Raw genomic sequence first — 16806 nt, forward strand, 5'->3', positions numbered from 1 at the left:
TTTCTTGGGTGATTACGATCTTTGAAAAAGGACTGTATGTGCGAAACTATAGTTCGGTGTTAATATCCGAAATTAAGGTCCGGAAATCAGGTTATATAAATAAATTTTCTTGCAGCTAAGCGTGACTTAATGTTCCATTGTTCATTCAGTTCAGGCATTCAAGTAGTGTCGGAATACTTTGATATATTACAGAAAAACGGAGAAACAAAACGTCTTTTTTGGAATGAACATTATAAAATCAAAAGAGAAGATTAATTTGCAATCTGGAACCTACCACTGCAGCTAAGTTTTATATGAAAGATCGTCACCTAGATCTTAGCGAAGAACCATTAAAAGTATAGAATCTCATTATCGGTACTGGCTACCCAGAGGTAAAAGAAACGTCGCTTAAGTCTTTGAGACATACGTGTATAGCCACACCGTCGGCTTCCGTAAGATTATTCTGAAAAAAGGGATACGCTCTCTGTTAACAACGCAATAGACAGAGGAGGAAAAGTGTCTCAAAGATGTTGTTGTTAGAGTCTGTAGACAAGAAGTTGTTGGCTGCGTAATGTTAATTATTCCTATATTTATTGACCTATACACTGAGTGACAAAAAAAGAGGAAGTGAAGCACCCGGAAGACAGGGTCGAATGTCACTTTAACTTCGTACGGGTCCACACCAACGGCGAGTATGTTTATGACCAGAGTTTCAGTCCTGCGTGACAAGAGTGCGTTAGTATTGTTCTTATTAGTGTTGTTACCAGGCGTGAACCGCGCCTGAAGACCGATCACAGCGAAGGACACGGAGGTGCCGCGTGCCCACCTGAGACAGCGTTATCAGCAGCTGACAGTCTAAAAGGGCCTGATTCTGGGTCTCCACTTCACTGGCTTGTCGAATCGTGCAACATCCAGATTTGTGGGGAATTTTGATGTGACGGTGGCCCGATTTTAGATTGCATGGGAACTTGACAGGCGTACTCGCCAAGGTCCCGAGCGATCAACTCCGACCACCACACTGTGCAGGAAACAGCATGTAACCCCTTCTCATCTACAACAAGTAATACACTCCCTGCAATATTTGGTGTCATCCCGACGATTGGTTGGAGACTAACAGCAGCTGGACTACGGGATTACCACACCATGCTTAGGCTGCCATTAACACCACATCACAGAGGGCTGTGTTTGAAATGTCTCCATGACTGGGATACATATACTGCTGATGAATGGCCTCCCATTGTGTTCGGCAATGAATCGCGGTTCCGCTCTATCATGGATGACCATCTTTGGTCGCCGATCTGGGGCGATGTCCTATCCTCTCAATGTTTTAGATCGGAACAGCGGTTTTACTCTAGTCATCATGATTCGGGGAGCTATAGGGTTTGATTTCAGGACACGGCTTATAGCGATTGAGGGAACTCTGGTGACACAACGTTACGTCACGGAAATCCTGCTTCGTTACCTCTCACGCGATAGTATCGTGGAGCATTTTCCAACAGGACGACTTTCGTCCACACGTGGCACATTTCTCTGTGAATGTCGGCGTGATGCTGAGGTTCTTCCGTGGCCAGTAAGATTTCCAGATCTGTTTCCGACAGAACGTATGTGGGAGCAGCTCGGAGATCAACTCCGTCCCAGTGCCACCAACCAGGATATCAAGCACCAGATACAACAGCTGTGCGTCAGCTTGCTTCAGGAGAGCATACAGAGGCTTCATCACACCCTTCCCAACCGACCCATTGTACGTATCCAGGCCGGAGCAAATATCATATTGCTAAGACGGCTGTTACTGCCAAGGTCTTTGTAAATTTGACTCGATATTGTAATCACTGAAATAACATTAGACACCCTCTCAACCCGTGAAATTTCATTTCGTTTCTTCTCCCATTTTAGTGCTTCATTTTTTGTCAGGCAGTGTAAATACCATACTGGGTTTATTTATATATTGCTTTTTATGTCGTTCTATATAAGTGCATCATTTAATATCGACTTTAAAAAAAGCGTGGATGTTTTGGGGTCGATTATTATCGGCCGTTGACGTTTAGACGTTGATGAAGAAATCGAAATCAGCATCCATGATTTCCCGACTCCGCCCACCCCTAACACCTGCGTCCGCTCCTGTACACATGTTGGTGGCAAGGTGACATCAGCTGCAGCTCCAACTATAAACTTTGCTGTTTAGAAACAAAAAATGCCGCTAACAAGGTGTTCAAGCGATTCTCTACGTACTTGACGTACATGGCTGACGATAAAACCAGCCGTGGTTTTTAAATAAAAGTCTTATGAGTGGAGCTGTTCTTACTGTCATATATCAGCTACACTTCATTCACGAAAACTTCTTTGATTCTCTGTTGAGTAATACCTAGCCTGCCAACGGCCTTGCCGCAGTGGTAACACCGGTTCCCGTCAGATCACCGAAGTTAAGCGCTGTCGGTCTGGGCTAGCACTTGGATGGGTGACCATCCGGTCTGCGAGCGCTGTTGACGAGCGGGGTGCACTCAGCCCTTGTGAGGCAAACTGAGGAGCTACTTGATTGAGAAGTAGCGGGTCCGGTCTCGGAAACTGACATACGGCCGGGAGAGCGATGTGCTGACCACATGCCCCTCCATACCCGCATCCAGTGACGCATGTGGGCTGAGGATGACACGGCGGCCGGTCAGTGCCTTTGGGCCTTCATGGCCTGTTCGGGAGGAAAAATAACTAGCTTCCGCGGCCGACGCCGGAAATGCACTTTTATTTGTCGGCTATCAGTTCGGAGGGTGTTAATCGCCTAGAAACCCCGGAGATGGAAGAAATTTTGACCACCCGTATTTGGCCGGCAGTGCGAGGAGAGGTGGGACCTTTAAGCCTGGGGGTCCACTTCATGCTGTTTGACAGGAGGAGGCCACTTGCCGGCACCGGGTTTCACCCTCTCCCTTCTCTTTCATTAAAAGCACGAACACAACACCACACTGATCACGATCTCCTACTAAGAGTCACACTCAAGACAACCGAACTAAAGGGTAGGTAACCAACTCATGCGAATAATGAAATACTTTCCGATTTAGGCATTTTACTCACTACGAGATACACAAGCCAATAATGTCATACGAAATTTACTTTCTTATTCGAGTAACAGCGTCTCTTTATTGCAGCGTCTCTACAAGTTTACTATTCGTCATCTTCTAGATATTTTTTCGTTGTATTGTTGGCATCAATCAATGGCCATCACCTGTACCTATCCTTCATTGACTTGTGGCTGGGTTGTACAGGGGATAGGCAAAATAATGTGAACAGTGGTAGTAATGGGATGGTTGTGTTTGACGGTCAACAACGAAGGTAAGGCACGTGTCGCGCTGGACCGTGCGTGTTCAGTACGGACTAGGCTTCAGTACAGGTTGTTTACGGGTAGTGCATGAGTGCATTTCCATTCAGAGGCAGAGGTAGACGTGCAACGAAAGACCTAACAGAGTTCCAAAGAGGGCAGATCGTGGGGGCCCGATTAGCTGGGGCATCAGTAACGAAGACAGCTCACCGCATTCAATGTTTCAAGACCAACCGTTTCAACAGTCATGACAGCCTGCACAAAACATGGAAAGACATCAGCGTGTAAACGTAATAGTGGGTGCAAATTAAACTAAATGACAGACCGTCGTACGCTAATACGAATTGTGTCAAAACAACAAAAAACTACAGCGGCTGAAGTGACAGAGCTCAAAAGCCATCTTCGAGATCCCGTATCTATTGACACTGTGCGCCGAGAACTCCATAAAGCGAATATTCATGGACAAGCTGCTATACCGAAACCATTCGTGACAACAGCGAACGCAAAGAAGCGTAAAACGTGGTGTCAGGAGCATAAATCTTGGGCGGCTAAATCAGTGGAAACACGTCACATGGTCCGAAGACTCAACGTTTTAGGTACTTCCAACATCGGGCAGGATTTATGTCTGTAGAACACTAAAAGAAGCCTACAATCCTGATTGCTTGATTCCAACGGTTAAGCTGAGGGTGGAAGTTTGATAGTGTGGGCAGCCACATCGTGGTATTCTGCTGGTATCATTACTCTCACAATTCGTGTTATTGCCAACGATTATGCGAACATTTTAGGTGATCAGGTGCACCTCATGATTCAAATGTTCCCCAACAGTGACGCCATATTTCAGGACGATAATGCACCCATTCACACGGTCAATACAGTCGTGGTATAAGGAGCATGCAACTGAACTGCAGCGTCTTCCCTGGCCAGCTCAGTCCCCGGACTTGAACATTATCGAACCCTTGTGGGCGGCACTGGAGCGTAGGCTTTGGAGCAGATTTGCGCCTCCCTCGTCACTACAAGAGTTACAAGAGATTCTGATTGAAGAGCGGTATAACATTCCACTGGAGACTACACAATCATTGTATGCCAGTACAGTATTCCAAGAAGAATCGCAGCTGTGTTACGGGCAGTTTGGGGGGGGGGGGGGGGGGGTTGTTTGGCGACGGAGACCAGACAGCGAGGTCATCGGTCTCATCGGATTAGGGAAGGATGGGGAAGGAAGTCGGCCGTGCCCTTTCTAAGGATCCATCCCGGCATTTGCCTGGAGCGATGTAGGGAAATCACGGAAAACCTAAATCAGGATGGCCGGACGCGGGATTGAACCGTCCTCCTCCCGAATGCGAGTCCAGTGTCTAACCACTGCGCCACCTCGCTCGGTGATTTTTCGTTATGTGAGTCTTCTCCATTTTTATCCTGTTCATTTGTCGTGACAGAGCTACGCTTACATATAAGCAACATGTTGATATGAATAACTGATCGTAAACATGTTTCTCTGTGAGCACGACTCCGGAGTGGTGCTAATGACGGACAGGTTTTTTTTATTTGTTTTATGGACAATGCATTTATTTCATAGGTGAACTGATGAAAGTACAAGGTGATAACTAAGTATTAACATCATTCGAAAACTTTTTCTGGACTTTTAGGACTAAGTGCAATGCTCAGAAAACCGAAACTGCTTTTTATTATATACATCGCTGTTTCTGGTGACAGAATTACTTGATAGTTGGAAATATTAACCTTTACAACTATCGATTCTAATTTAATTATCTAGAAAGCCGTTAAATCAAGTAAATATTTTTGACTGCGCCCATTGAAGAGAATTTGACTGCAGTGAGTTATTAAAGTCGACTGGGATATTACAGAAATCGTTCTGCACGTTACTGTTTGGTCGTGCTTGATACTGCAAAACTAATTTACAATCCAAGCAAAACCTAAAAACAGAAAATCTCAGATTTAAGTAAAAGATATACATAAAGAGTAGCTTTAAGTATTCAGCCTTTAGATTTAATATCAGCAAGAGAAAGAAATTTTTTCAGCTGTCAGCTTCGTAAAGCGCTATTTACTCTTTGAAAATCGGGTGAATTTTTATTCATTATTCAATTAAACGTAGCACCAAGATTTTCTGCTCAGCATTTATATTACTGTTTGAAAACGATCGAAACCCGCACGCTCCGTCTACCTGCGTGGAAAATTCAACACAAAAAATAGTATTGTCGGCTATTTTTCCACTCCTCTCGACTAATGTTTCCTATTACTAAGACAAGGAAATGAGTCCCACTTCTGTCATTGCCTCCAACTAACCAACTTTCCCGCTGTCATACAGATATCAATAAAGTCTCAGCTCAGCAGAAAAATGATAATTCTACATCTACATGGATACTCTGCAAATCACATTTAAGTGCCTGGCAGAGGGTTCATCGAACCACCTTCACAATTCTCGATTAGTCCAATCTCGTATAACGCGCGGAAAGAAAGAATACCTTTATCTTTCCGTACGAGCTCTGATTCCCTTATTTTATCGTGGTGATCGTTCCTCCCTATGTACGTCGGTGTCAACAAAATATTTTTGCATTCGGATGAGAAAGTTGGTGATTGGAATTTCATGAGAAGATTCCGTTGCAACGAAAAACGCCTTTCTTTTAACGATTTCCAGCCCAAACCTGTATCATTTCTATGACACTCCCTCACACATTTCGCGATAATACAAAATGTGCTGCCTTTCTCTGAACTTTTTCGATGTACTCCGTCAGTCCTATGTGGTAAGAATACCACACCGTGCAGCAGTATTCTAAATGAGGACAGACAAGCGTAGTGTAGGCAGTCTCCTTAGTAGGTCTGTTACATTTTTTAAGTGTCCTGCCATTAAAACGCAGTCTTTGGTTAGCCTTCCCCACAACATTCTCTATGTGTTCCTTCCAATTTAAGTTGTTCGTAATTGTAATACCTAGATATTTAGTTGAATTTACGGCTTTTAGATTAGACTGATTTATCGTGTAACCGAAGTTTAACGAGTTCCTTTTAGCACTCATGTGGATGACCTAACACTTTACGTTATTGAGGGTCGGCTGCCAATTTTCGCACCATTCAGATATTTTTTCATAATCGTTTTATAGTTTGTTTTGATCTTCTGGTGACTTTATTAGTCGATAAGCGACAGCGTCATCTGCAAACAACCGAAGACGGCTGCTCAGATTGTCTCCCAAACCGTTTATATAGATAATGAACAGCAAAGGGCCTATAACACTACCTTTGGGAACGCCAGAAATCACTTCTGTTTTACTCGATGACTTCCCGTCAATTACTACGAACTGTGACCTCTGAGACGATATTCCATAAGCACGCAATTTCACTACGAGCCGCATGTGTGGTACAGTGTCAAAAGCCTTCCAGAAATCCAGACATACGGAATCGATCTGAAATCCCTTGTCAGTGGCACTCAACACTTCATGTGAATAAAGAGCTAGTTGTTTTCTAAACCCATGTTGACTGTTTGTCAACAGTTTTCTTCGAGGTAATTCATAATGTTCAAACACAATATATGTTCTAAAATCCTGCTACATATCGACGTTAACGATATGGGCCTGTAATTTAGTGGATTACTCATACTATCATTCTTGAGTATTGGTGTGACCTGTGCAAATTTCCAGTCTTTCAACACGAATCTTTCGTCGAGTGAACGGTTGTGTATGATTGTTAAGTATGGAGCTAAAGCATCACCATACTCCGAAAGGAATCTAATTGGTGTACAGTCTGGACCAGAAGACTTGCTTTTATTAAGTGATTCCAGGTGCTTCACTACTCCTAGGATATTTTCTTCTACGCTACTCATGTTGGCAGCTGTTCTTGATTCGAATTCTGGAGTATTTACTTAGTCTTCTTTTGTGAAGGCATTTCAGAGGACTATGTTTAGCAACTCTGCTTTGGCAGCACTGTCTTCGATAGTATCTCCATTGCTATCGCGCAGAGAAGGCATTGATTGTTTCTTGCCGCTAACATACTTCACATACGACCAGAATCTCTTTGGATTTTCTGCCAGGTTTCGAGACAACGTTTCGTTGTGGAAACCGTTATAGGCATTTCGCATTCAAGTGTGCGCTAAATTTCGAGCTTCTGTAAAAGATCGCCAGTCTTGAGGATTTTGCTTCTGTTTAAATTTGGCATGTTTGTTTTTCTCTGGCGGTAGAAAAGCGCTTTTTCGTCTTCCTGATCAAAAATTATTAAAGAAAACGACGCACTTAGACCTCTGGCCAATTAAAAGAAGAATACGTTTGCTTCTCAGCGGCTCTAATGAAGAAACAGGACGAACTAGAAAACTTTCGTTGCCATGACAATTATAGCAATATAAGCTATTTTCTGCTAAGAACTTCGTCCAGTGTGACGCCCGAATATTGTTAAGTAGTCTCAATTATTCTTTGCAGTTATGCGCAGCTTTAATTTGTCGTTTCATCTTTCACTATCGGCCGTTACTGAAACTACACAAACATCGTCTTGTACTTGTTTACGATGTGTTTAACAGTACTATTATTATGAGACTGCAGAAAACTGGTCGTCACATTAAAAAAATGCCTGTTATGTCTACAGGAGATGTTTTGACAAGGAAACTGAAAATATAATAAATATGTTTTTGGATACGTTCCGCCTTCAGCAAACATAATGTTTTCTTCGTTTACTCAGACATGTTTCGCTAAAGTTACAGCATCTTCAGTGTGTTCACATATTTTCTTTCTTTCTTCCTTCCACATGCTGAGCGAAGTATATTTGTGACAAAAGACGAAAAAAATTGTATTTGTACCAGGCGAAATCTTCCCACAAACAAATTTATTTGTAAGGAAACACGGACACAAGAGCTAGCTTCAATATATGACGGTAGTATCTGTTCCCGAAAGAACAGTTACCGTTGATGACCAAGCAGCTTTGCTAGAATGAAATGATAATTAAATGGACACCCTAGCTGCAAAGAGGCGTTGATATACTTCATTGGGGACATGTTGAAAATGTGTGCTCCGACCGGGACTCGAACCCGGGATCTCCTGCTTACATGGCAGACGCTGTATCCATCTGAGCCACCGAGGGCACAGATGATAGTGTGCCTGCAGGGACTTATCCCTTGCACGCCCCCTCTGAGACACACATTCCCAACATGTCAACACCACTACATTCGTAGTAAGCGGTAGATCCCGGGTTCGAGTCCCGGTCGGGGCACACATCTTCAACATGTCCCCAATGAAGTATATCAACGCCTCTTTGCAGCTAGGATGTCCATTTAATTATCATTTCAAGCCAGCTTCAACCTCAAAATGAAAACATTGTAGCGTTAGTCGGTACAGACAGACCCAAGAAAAAATCTATGTATTTGTCCGCTGCTGAAATGGCAGACGACTGATCGGCAGATAAAGCTGACATGGACGGCGACGTCGCCATGGGAGACCGACAGCATTAGGTGTGCACCAAAGGAGGAGGAATGTATCTCTCGTTTCATTTCTCTACCTAAATGATTAAATTCAGTAGGCGTTACTACCTCTGTCCTATTATTTCTGTGGGGTAACAAAGAGGGTGGTGGCAGCCTGACCGGGATAAGCCAAGGGTGGAACGTGGGCAGAGACAGCTTACTTCTACTGTTTGGTAGTAGCAGGCAAACAGCTAAGGCAACCTTTCAATGTTTTTACATAGCACACATATTGCGAAAGGTTAGTCGAATTTCGAAAACCGCTTTTCGCTATCGTATTTACATGTTAAGAGTGAATCGATTTTGCATGCCTTATCAAATTTTTGGTTTTCCTATCGTTGGTTATTTAATGTGACGTCTGTAAATCAGCTGTTCCAATTTCGTCAGCACGATCAAGTAAGTTATCAGTAGCTTCGTAATTTTTTAAAAATAAAGATACAATACGATTTCCTTAGAGATGTCAGTAGACTGTCCAAAAATAGATGATTAACAATCTTATCCATGTCGATAAAATGGGTAAGAAACTGCATTTTTAAATTTTCTTACATACGTCGAGATCACGCGCAGTGTGGAAAAAAATGAAAATTATGACTGTTAGAAGGTTATTGCATTCCTAATGAATAAATTCGCTTTCCTATACCTGTGAACAGTATTAGGAAATATCTTGTGCGAGAGCTTTTACCACTAAAAGAGAGTGGGTATAGCAGTGTACAACTAACCAGACATAGAACGGAATGGAGATTAGGTGGAAAAATAAGGCGAGTACATAAAACACCATCCTTTCGTGTGTGTGTGTAATTCTCATTATGTTCAATAATGAATTGTCGAAGAAAAAAATGCGGTGTATTACTTTCTGGGCAACCCTCATATAATATGTATGGATATGGATAAAATCCACCGACATTTCATTAACTTAAGATATGAATGTTTTCCATTTTGACGAATTATTGTTCATACGAGATGAACATCTGTAATCATTGCAGCATTTATCATATTCTGTTACCAATTTTTCAGAGTTGTTCACAGAAAGGAAAAACAAATGAAATTATTGTGATGTTGATAAACGTATTACAACGAACAACGATGTTGGAAAAAAGTCGGAAAGGAATGAAAATTGCAGCTAGAGTTGATGTTGTCAGAAATAATATGGTGATACCTTCAATACAGATTGTTTACTGAAGAAAAGTAGCCTCGTTCTTAACGTTCCATCACTGAAGACTTCAGAGCTGAAGCATGAGGTCGTGGCGATGATCGCATCGCTATCGTCACCACAGTCCTGTGGCTGGGCTTCACACAAACTTATATTGGCATAAGCAATCGCCACAGAGTCCGCTTTTCGTGCTAGTTCACCAACGGGATCGTCGGAAAAAGTTGACAACATCTGCCGAACATGTGAAGGCAAACGTCAGAACCATAAAAGCTCTAGTGATTGTTCAGATAGCAGGCCTTGTCCCGCCAACGTGCGCAGGGAGCGGAGTACTTGGGAGGGAGAAGTACCAGTTACCGCCTCACTCTCCATGGTTTTTTGTTAGCCTGATTCCGGGGGCGGCACAAAACATTCCAAGGTAACGTCCTGAAGAATAGTAAAAGATTGTTTGTCAAACAGATCCGGTGGTCGTTCGCTAACCGTAAGGTCCAGTTGCGAAATTACAATAGTAAATTCCTCAATGTCGGAATCGACAACGTAGAAACGAAAAATGGCGCCGATTTGCGTTATGCACAATTGTGCGTTGGCCGGCCAGAAAGCTGGACATTTTATATTCCTGATTCCTATACGTATACTGTTGTCGACGGCTTGAGCTGGAACCAGAGTTGATCCCTATTGTGAGGTCTGAAGCTCTTCTTTAAAAGAGAAGGTGGACTCCATAGCGGTGTACAGTGTGCACGTAGAACGTAAACTGATCAGCTCTGGGTCACCACTTGTGGATACTTAAGGTGTACTATTCATACAAAGTACACACACAACAATATAGAGATAGAAACACTTTTATTACTCTCTGTCTACACTTATGTACAAAACACCACACAAGAGACATCCGTTTAACAGAGCGTCCATACTCCAATATCCAAAGAATACAGGGGAGATGTAATTTATGCAGTAGTTTTGCTTTGGGTGCCAGCCGCGGTGGCCGTGCGGTTCTAGGCGCTGCAGTCCGGAACGGCGGGACTGCTACGGTCGCAGGTTCGAATCCTGCCTCGGGCATGGATGTGTGTGATGTCCTTAGGTTAGTTAGGTTTAAGTAGTTCTAAGTTCCAGGGGACTGATGACCTAAGATGTTAAGTCCCATAGTGCTCAGAGCCATTTGAACCATTTTTTTTTTTTTTTTGCTTTGGGTGGTCGATCCCATCGCTGTCGTCACCACAAGCTCAATATCACCTGGACGAGGATGGATGAGGCGTAGAGGTGGAATGTTCTTCAAGCGACCATCCCGACATTAGTGTGAAACCAGAGAAAATCTGAGTTGTGGTCATTGGGCAGTGGCATGGTTTCCACTCGTTCCGACAACAATTCCGGTGTCCTGACTACTGCGCCAAATCGGTCGGAGGAAAAACGGAGAGAATGGAGAAGGCTTTGGTTGGTGCTTGGGAAAAGAAGGCGGGGTTATAAGTTGTGGATATGTTTAGTGGAAGACTGTTGTGGCGAGAGCTGGCCTGCTAATTGTCTTCTCAAACTATTACAACACGTAAGCCAGCCACAGTAAACACCATTGGCTTTCAATTAATTTATAGGCATACAGATCTCAACATTATTTACACCAGGTTTTAAACAGCTCACTTTTTGCTATTTATGAAAGCATTACTACTGTTAAGAAAAAAATAACAACTAGTCTATACATTAAAGTGAGTACGTCAACAGCACATAATTACCTAGATGTATACACGAAGTCGAATTAAGTCCGGTGACGCTGAGGGAATTAGATTAGGAAATGAGACACTCAAAGTAGTAAAGGAGTTTTGCTATTTGGGGAGCAAAATAACTGATGATGGTCGAAGTAGAGAGGATATAAAATGTAGACTGGCAATGGCAAGGAGGACGTTTCTGAAGAAGAGAAATTTGTTAACATCGAGTATTAATTTAAGTGTCAGGAAGTCATTTATGAAAGTATTTGTATGGAGTGTAGCCATGTATGGAAGTGAAACATGGACGACAAATAGTTTGGACAAGAAGAGAATAGAAGCTTTCGAAATGTGGTGCTACAGAAGAATGCTGAAGATTAGATGGGTAGATCACATAACTAATGAGGAGGTATTGAATATAATTGGGGAGAAGAGGAGTTTGTGGCACAACTCGGTTGGTAGGACATGTTCTAAAGCATCAAGGGATCACCAATTAGTATTGGAGGGCACCGTGGAGGGTAAAAATCGTAGAGGGAGACCAAGAGATGAATACACTAAGCAGATTCAGAAGGATGTAGGCTGCAGTAGGTACTGGGAGATGAAGATGCTTGCACAGGATAGAGTAGCATGGAGAGCTACATCAAACCAGTCTCAGGACTGAAGACCACAACAACAACAATACACGAAGTTCCAGGAGGAATGGACAATATTCAGGAATACAATAGGCACGATCGAAAAATGGCTCCAAGCAAGGTCATTAGTCACCTAGACTTAGAACGACTTAAACCTAACTAACCTAAGGACATCACACACATCCATGCCCGAGACAGAATTCGAACCTGCGACCGTAGCAGCAGCGCGGTTCCAGACTGAAGCGCCAAAAAAGGATCGTCCGCAGCGGCCGGCGAGGAACGATGATTCGAAACAAAAAAGTCTAGTAAACATGCGCTCTAAAATACCTATCTATAGAGCTATGATCTCTTCTTCACCTTCGATACTCTGAAACAAATTTCTTCTATTGTAAGCTCTTTGCTTTCCATGTTTTGGGAGGAGGTAGTACGGATGAAAACAAACATGGGCTATAAAACGCATACCTTAACAGCTATGCGGACTTGTTCAAGAAGAGAGATTTGTTTCACAATAGAGAAGATGAACAAGCGGTCATATATCTTAAGGTATCTCACGTTTACTAGACTTTTTTTCGTGTTTTAGTCCATACTACCAAAATATTGAAAGCAAAGAGCTTCCAGTGGGAGAGATTTGTTTCCCAATATCGAAGTTGAAGAAGTGCCCATATCTCCTCAGGTATATATTTTATGTCCCTTTTTAGTAGGTTCTTTTTTTTTAATTTATCATGCCTGCCATATCCCTGAATTCTGACCATTCATCCTGGGACACTCTGTCTCTTTCGTTCAATACCCGGGCTGAAGAAGAAATACCAATGTACTGGTACACTATTCGTCAGAGGAGAAGGCTTAATTACGATGAGAAGGTTGTTCAACGTCACGAGACCGTTAACGTACTCCACACTTTAGAATTATAGTCAATGTCCCTGCAAAAAGGCGTAGTAGCTCCTGTGGTAATAAATTTAAAGAAGGGCGTCATTTATTCCTGAGGGAACACGTGGGGTGTAAGTGGACGACTCCCGACTGCACAGAAATGTAAACAGAAGAGGGACCACGCTCGGTTTCAGTTCTCAAGCGCTAGAAGTAATTTACGGTCTCCGCTCTGCCGCAGCGTAACCTTTTAACTTCTATGAAGAGTGACGTCAGTTAACCTCTGGCAAGCAGATTCGGTTTAGTCAGAGATGCTAGGAGCTCGCTCGCAGTGATATCGTAGCCCGACATGGACCGTCAGGCGCCCCATTAGGAGTGCGAGGCGCGCGCACCAGAGCTGGAGCGCACGGAGGTCATCGGGTGGATCTCGTCTGGCCGGAGACTGCAGTTTCCGACGAGTGCCGCCAGTCTGACAAGCAAACGTCACCGACACGGCCTCATCTTTAAAAGAGAAAGAAGTGCACTTGCAAGATATCAGACCGAGTAATCGACCCCGCGCGGAAATTTGGGCCACAAATCTGATGGTTCGCATTTACGACCTTCCGAATATACAGCTTTTAAATATTGTGCCCATCAGTTTGTTTGTCACTCACTCCAACCCACTCCAGCCGCTTAATGTACGAGTACGAAGAAATGTACAGTGAAGTGAGAGCTTTGTGAAAAATTGCTTGATAATGATAACAAGCTTTCTTCATTATGTCAAAGTATGCGGATTCTAAGGTGTAGCTTATGGCAGAGATCTTATTGCTCTTAATGTTGCAATTCACATATGCAGTGTAACTTAATGAAAGGAATAAGTGTGTCATTAAAGAAGTACGGGCTGCTGTTCCATTACTAACACCTTTGTTGTCTGTTATTTTCTTCGAATTTTAAAGTGAAGTGCATGTGCAGGAGTTGTGCTATTTTTCGGCGTGATTGGCATGATTAAACTGCAAATTGAAAATAATTAAGGTCATTTCATAACACCTCTTAAGTTGCTCAGGTTTACTCATTTGCTTTTGAGGCGCATAGCTGTGGAATATCAATACGAGAATATTGTTAAATCTTACTCACCGTACAAGTATATTTTTGTGAGGCTGACATTATACAGGGTGATTCACGAAGATATACAAATATTTTAATATGTTATTCTACAAGTAAAGTTAAATAAAAAAGTTCATATAAACATAGGTCCGTGAATGTTTAGTTACAGAGTTACGGCTAATAAAAGATTTTGCCTGAAATTTAGCAACTTCGCTAACATGGAGCAATCACAAAACTGTACGAGGTTAAAGTAAAGCACGATTTCCATTTATTTTGTTGTTATTCGTCTCTGTGAATATAATAAAACATGTTCCAGACGTGTATCTGCAGTAGTTTTCCAGAACATCCAGAGAAGCAAAGATTATTATGCAAGTAAATTTGTTTACTTTACATTAAGAATGTAGAAACGTTAATGCCATTGTTGACAACCGTTAGTGAGTTGTTTCAGTCGTTTCCTAACTCTGAAACGAGTTAGTTTTCTGTATTGTTCAGTGAAATAAATAATAATAACAACAGTTTAAGTGAAACTGTCTGTTCATGCACGTGCAGATAAATGCATTGAACTCGGTGGAGACATTTTTGAACATTTATTCTGAATGTATTGTGAAACGTATGTACACTGCACAATTTCCTTAACACTGAGCTTTGTTTTTTCCGGGTTAACATGAAATCACGTGTGTTATGGTATTAATAAAAGCAGATTATCTGACACATTCGTACAGTTTCAGTTAACGTTATTACCATCATTTTTCCAAAATTAAATTCTCTACAACTTCTGTTGAAAACTTTGTGCAATTGTCTGGAATTTAAAAAACAAATTGGGCCAAGTAATTAATAAATCAAACATTTTACGAAATTACGTCTTTTCTTCTCTGGATGTTCTGGAAAATTACTGCAGGTACACGTCTGGGACATGTTTGATTAGATTCACCAGATCAATAACAACAAAATAAATGGAAATCATGCTTTACTTTAACCTCATACAGTTTTGCCATTGCTTCATATTAGAGAAGTTGCTAAATTTCATGCAAAATCTTTTATTAGCCGTAACACTGTAACTAAACATTTGCGGACATATGTTTATACGAACTTTTTTCTTGTAGAATAACACATTAAAATATTTGAATACCTTCGTGAATCACCCTGTATATTGTGCTCACATTACTCACCTATTTTTCGCGTAGACTAACACGTGTTCTTGAACAATATTTCAAAACACACCCCTCCTGTTATCTCGTTTTCAACATCCCGCAAATATAAGGGCTCCGGTTGTCACTCCACTGTACTAGACCTCGCGCATGGACATTAGACGGCCGCAATGGAACGCACCAAGCTACAACTGGTGCGCCAAATTAAAAAGTCATAAGTGTGTACTACGAGAATTATGGCCCAAATTTTCGCGAGGGATCGACTGCTGGGACTGGTGTCTTCCTAGAGTTCTTTCTTCCCCTTCAAATACGAAGTACAGCTGGTGATGGTAAGATTTCGTAAAATGGTTCCGAGTTTTCTTTCCGCTATGAGTATGTCTTTTAATTTTAGTGTCACTTAAGTGTACTGAGTTTTTTGTGCAGACGATGTAGTTCTTTACAGGAAAAATTCTGTCAATGGATGATTGTAAGGAAATGCAGCACTCCATTTCCAACTGCAGGATTGAAAGTAAATAAATACAAGATAGTGGCCATAATGAAGAATGAGAAGTTGATAGCATCTGATTATGGGATAAATAGTAAAGTACTCAAGTTTGCTACGTAGGTGACACATCTAAGGTTATTACAACGACAGGCTATATAAGGGATCGAACAAGTGGAAGTTCATCTGGAATATAAGGCGCTAGAGGGAAAGAAAAACATAGGTATAAGTAAAGTACTGCGAAGAGACCATCGGTAACAGAAGAAATAGTTTTGTTGATCGACGAAAGAAGGATGTACAAAAATGTTCAGAGAAATTCAGAAATAAAGAGATGCAAATCACTTAGGAATGAAATGAATAGTAAGTGCAGGCGAGCTAAGACAAAATGCACGCATGAAAAATGTGCGGAAATCAAGCAAAAAAAATATGATTGTAAAAAGGAGTGACTCAGTCAAATTAAAAGCAAGGGCGGTAACTGAGAGTGCAACGGGAATGCAGAGGAGTGAGCGGATAGGTGGAAAGAGTACATTGAAGGCCTCCATGGAAGGAAGAATTTCTGATGACGTGATAGAACATGAAACAGGAGTCGACAGGGAAGAGACAAAGGATTCAGTATTCGAGTCAAAACTTAAAAAAGCTTTGGATCACTTAAGATCAAATAAGGCAGAACGGTTAGATAACATTCCATCGAAATTTCTAAAATCGTATGGGGACGTGGCAACAAAACGATTATTCACGTGGGTGTGTAGAGTGTATGAGACCCGCGATGTACCATTAGACTTTCGGAAGAAAATCATCCACACAGTTCCAAAGACCGTAAGAGACGACAAGTGCGAGAATTACCGCACCATCAATTTAACAGTTCATGCATCTACGTTGCTGACAAGAATAATATAGAGAAGAATGAAAAAAAATTGCTAATCTGTTAGGTGACGACCAGTTTGGCTTTAGGAAAGGTAAAGGCACCAGAGAGGCAGCTCCTAGTCTCTGTAGACCTGGGGAAGGCGTTCGACGATGTCAGATGTGCAAGATGT

The 16806-nt window shown here is 42.0% G+C and overlaps 1 protein-coding gene and 1 pseudogene across 1 annotated transcript in view; one reads left to right on the forward strand and one right to left on the reverse strand.

Annotated features, from left to right (window-relative positions):
- LOC124788607 (uncharacterized protein ZC84.1-like) overlaps positions 1-16806 on the reverse strand; it is a 135170-nt gene that overhangs the window by 60099 nt on the left and 58265 nt on the right. The gene's annotated exons all lie outside the window — the stretch shown is intronic.
- Positions 2349-2465, forward strand: LOC124729030 (annotated as a pseudogene).

The sequence above is a fragment of the Schistocerca piceifrons genome, chromosome 1, assembly GCF_021461385.2.
Source record: "Schistocerca piceifrons isolate TAMUIC-IGC-003096 chromosome 1, iqSchPice1.1, whole genome shotgun sequence".
NCBI classification, from domain to species: Eukaryota; Metazoa; Arthropoda; class Insecta; order Orthoptera; family Acrididae; genus Schistocerca; species Schistocerca piceifrons.